The sequence below is a fragment of the Diospyros lotus genome, chromosome 7 (assembly GCF_014633365.1).
Source record: "Diospyros lotus cultivar Yz01 chromosome 7, ASM1463336v1, whole genome shotgun sequence".
In the NCBI taxonomy this organism is placed as follows: Eukaryota; Viridiplantae; Streptophyta; class Magnoliopsida; order Ericales; family Ebenaceae; genus Diospyros; species Diospyros lotus.
In genome coordinates this window covers 26,399,891-26,404,851 of record NC_068344.1, presented here as the reverse complement: position 1 = coordinate 26,404,851, position 4,961 = coordinate 26,399,891, and positions in this window count along the sequence as shown.

Here is a 4,961-nt window from a genome sequence, read left to right as displayed (position 1 = left end):
CTAAGGTAGTGGATTAGGCTTGGTTTAAGCCGAACCACTATAAATCCTTTGTGTCTTTTATTCTTCTTGCTTTACATTTGTCATTTCATATGTTCTATATTTTAAATCACTAAAACCTCAATTGGGTTAAAAAGTTTTTCAAGTTTTATCAAGATTTTTTTTAAATATCCAATTCACCCCCCTCTTGGTGTATGCCATAGCATCTCCCGTTCTAACATTTTCTTGTTTTAATCATTTATGTCTCAAAACCTTATATTTGAATTTTCAAATCTTCATTTCTTATACAAAAAGTAAATTTATTTTGAATTAAATGTGAAACATGTTTTCTTATTGTTTGATAAAATCTAAACATTTTTGAATTTCAAATTTCATATTAATAATTTTTTTAGTGACTAAAATACTTATAAATACCCCCAAACTCATTTTTTGAGTATCCATTGCACATATTGCATATCCAAAGCTCCCAAAAGCTCTCAAGCTAATTTCCAAACATTCCAAAGCTCTCAAAGATTCATTATTCATCCACCGAAGAGCCACAAGGCAAGAGGAGAAAAAGAGATTGCAAAATTGAATCTGATCTTCTCCATTCAAATCGAGGTTACCGTTTATTTATTTATTTAAGCATTATTGCCTTGTATATTTTGTGCTTAATTGTTTATTTATGTTCAAGTGTGGACAAATTATTTGTAACATTTAAATTATTATTGAGAATTGTATAGATTTCCTAAATCCGTTAAAATCTAGATGAATCTAGTTTTTAAGGTAAACTAGAGAGAAAATCTTAGTGTAATGGTTGCCCAGAACTCATTGTAATCTATGTGTTTATCTAGTTTTCAATGTGAGCTAGTATGGAAACCTTAGTGATTTTGATTTAGTAAAACCCCAAGGGTGATTAGATCTTGGGAGAGTGAATTAGGTGTATGTGAAGACACCGAACTACTATAAATTGTCTTATGCCCAATTGTATTTATTTTTATTATATTTTGTGGCTTACATTTATTATTAATCTCAAATATAATTTATTATATTTATCAAATATATATTTTTTAATAAAATTATTAATTAAGAATATTTATTAAAATTAAGAAAAATTTTAATCACTCAATTCATCTATCTTGAGTGTCCATATCCTAAAGGACCAACAATTCTCTTTTTATGCTGTTTATCATTGCGCGTCAACATAATCGTCGAATACGCTATTGTAGACCAGAGAAAGCAACAGGGTATAGAATGACAGACAGAATACCTATACTAACTAGCATTATTAATCGTGTTGCCTGTGTTAATAATTTGAGAATGAGTTGAAATGCATTCGCAAGACTTTGCCACCTTATAAGAAACATTAGTGGACTTGCTGACTCTAGGCATGCATGCATGCATGTTAGATAGATTGGAGGAGGAGAAGGTTGCTAGGTTTTTATGTGTTCTAGCTCATCATAAAAAAAAAAAAAAAAAAGAGTTCTAGTTACTAACTTTATTAGATCAGGGAAACAATTCGAAAGCACTTTCATGATGTGCTGCTACTTTGTTGAAACTCCATCCTTTATTTCTGACAAATCTTATGCTAGAAGATGAAGGTTGTACTAATGAAAGAGATAAGTAGTTTAAGGTACATACATTACAATTAAATCTATCTTTAAAAATGTGAAAATCCTAAGCTAATATATAAAATGCAATGTGAAATAATGTTGCATAAGAGCATTAGATTTGACTTACATCAAGTTTAGAGTAAGGGAGGAAATGGGACACAACAGTTAATGTCCTCGGGGTGATCCGAAATTTATTTATATCTTACCTAACTAGAAAGGTTCGGCAGCTAAGGTCCTCCATGATGTAGTGACCTAAGTTTCACGAAAACGCATTTGAGACGTGGTTTTGGTATTTTCAAACCATTTCCCATTTTGAAGACAGTGACAATGGCCCGAAACGATTTTTGGGTCATTTCTGTAAATTGCGAAACTTATGGAAGTCATTTTGCAATTTATATTAAAAATTATATTTATAAAAAATTTCTTATATTTTTTAAATTTATAGTTTATCCCGCATTTTCATTTCTTACATTTTTAAAAAAATATTGTTTCAACCTTTTTGTTTCATTTCAAAAACATTTTATTTTCTGTTTCGGTGCTATCTTCTAAGTAGGCACCAGCAATAATGGATTAAAAGTCCTCAATTCACTGTGTTCAAATTATGTTTTGACATTTTTTTATTGTGATTCATCTATCCTTAGTGTTTGTTAATTAAAATATAAATAAAAATATATATATAAAAAGCATTTTAGACAAATATTTTTTATTATATTTATTAAATTTTTTTATCAACTTTTGAAAAAGAAGTCACGTGACTTAAGATATGATTATTTGGAGAGAGGAGTACATTTTCCAAATATACTTATCACTCCCTCTCCCCTCTCCAAATAACTATATTTCGGACCTTACGGAAAAAAAAATTATACATATGTTATAATATATTTTAAAAAATTTAACAAACAGTTTAATAGAAATCTTAAAATGTTTTATAATTTTATCTTTACCATTTTATATCTTAATACAATTTTATCTTACTCATTTTAACAAATGTTACCTTAAAAATTAATTTATTGCTTGTGCGATAATGGATGTACAAATGGTGAAAGTTTTTTTGGCACCATATAAAGGTTCTCGCTACCACTTGAAAGATTTCAAAGACAACGCACTTGCTCCTCAAAATAATGAGGAGTTCTTCAGTATGAAGCATTCATCAGCCCAAAACGTGATAGAAAGGTGTTTTGGGTTATTGAAATAATGTTGGAACAATTTTAAGGAGTGTATCCTTTTACTTGATCAAGATCCAAAATTGCATAATCATGGCTTGTGCCTGCCTTCACAATTTTATTCCAATGGAAATGTCTATTGATCTTATTGAAGATGAAATTCCAGAAGACGTAAATGGTGTCAATGATGAGAATGATGATTTTGTGAACTTAACATAGGAAAATTTTTGAGAGCCAAATAAATTGATAAACAGGCTTATAAAATGAGAGTTAAAAGACTAAAATATTATCGCCCACATTGTATTACACTTTTTTCAATACAATATAAGTAATGGCATTTTAGTCTTTTAACCCTCATTCTGTGAGTCTGGCTGTCAACGTGCCTAGCCCCGTAGATAGATAAATTTTAGAGACAATTTAACAACAACGATGCATAATGAATGGATGGGTGCTACTTGGACTGCATGCTTTACAAATTGATGCTTGTAATGACAATCAATTAAATAGTCTTGGACATTGTCTTATTTTTTTGAGAAATTATTGTTTTATGATGATTAGCAATTTTAGTACGTCATTATTATGTAATAAATTATTTCTTATATATCATCAACTATTATAATATGTCTTGTTTTATACCATGGTTGGTTTCTTTTAAGTTATTATTCTACAATCTTACTTTTTATCTTTTAAATAGAAATGGAGCAGTTAGGAAACTCTCAAGCAAGCTCTCGAGCGATGGCGATGGGGATGGCAAGGGGTAGAGAGTATTTCAAATTGACAAGTGTGAACAAAGATAGAAGAAGAAGGTCTCATCGATATTGTTGTCAAATGTTGAACTTTGTGATAATGACATCTTTTGATGAGAGTATTTAAGAGCGTCTCATCGGTGTAGATTTTTGAAAAGGATAGGACAACTGGAGAAAACGTTTTGAGGCCATAGCTGGTGTGGTTTAAGAGATAAGAGAAGCATATATGAATCAAGTTGTTGGTAACAAAAAGAGAGGTGCAGATGAATCAAGTTGCCAGTAACAACGGGAAACAGGAGGAGGTAAATTCAGACTTCAACGGCATGTTTTCATGATGTGGAAATGTTGACATCAATTAGCCAAAATCCTACCGAAGCTAAAGAGGAAACAGAGAGCAAAGAGTAGGTGGTCGGTTGAGGATGGCAATAAACAATTGTTCGAATACCTAAAATTATTCGCAGAAATGACAGAGTGGGACGACTAAGCTTACACAAAAGATTGACTATGACTTGAATGTGGCAAAAGCAAAGAAAAAGGTGTGTGCAACAATCGGTGAGATAGTTGATGCATCCACTAAGATAAGAATAGCCAAGATTCTTCTTAGTAAAATACAATGAACATAGACCTTTTCTTCAGCCTTCTGACTAAAGATATGACCAACCATGGATAAGATGTTTATTGTGAGGAGATCTTTAGTGCTATTGCTTATTTCCTTATTTTCTAGACTAATTTCAAGTGTCTTATCATGGATGCTAACTTTTTTGTGGCTAATACATAGCATCTATTGTATGAAAATTAAGACATAATTCATGATGCAAGTAAACTACGATTATATTACTTTATTCTTTTATTTTTCCATATTTAAACTCAACCCTTAGAATCGTAGTCATTGGCTATCAGAATTCCTTTGTAATTTGCCTTCAGAAAAAAAATTTAAAAAATAATAATTTACAACATGAGTATTTTGGTCATTCTTGCATTATTCTGTGTTTATCCTTTTGCATTAACTAACTAAACAAAAGACAAAACTAAATATAAGATATCTCGTAGTGTAGTCCTACCAACTAAACACTTGAAATGCAAGACTAAAAATCCCAAGAACAAGCAATCAAACAAACCCTAATTGAACTCGATACCATAAATCTACCAAGCAATTTTTTTTTTTTTTTTTGGTAATCAAACTCACTTATCTCAACTGGCGTCACTCCCTCCACCTTATCTCAATTGCAACCAAACCCTTAATAGCAAAAGAAACAATCTTAGTACTATTGTCATTTGCCAGCCAACGGTCCCCTTTTTTTACTATTAAGTAAATAATAAATTAATGAAAAAAGTAAATTATGGAGTCCTAAAGATGTTCCGGGTTCATAAAGCATTGGTTGGCTGTCGGCTGGCTTTGGAAAGTTTTAACACAAATGAATGGAAGGGTAAATAGAACATATTTGGCAGCCATGATATCAGAC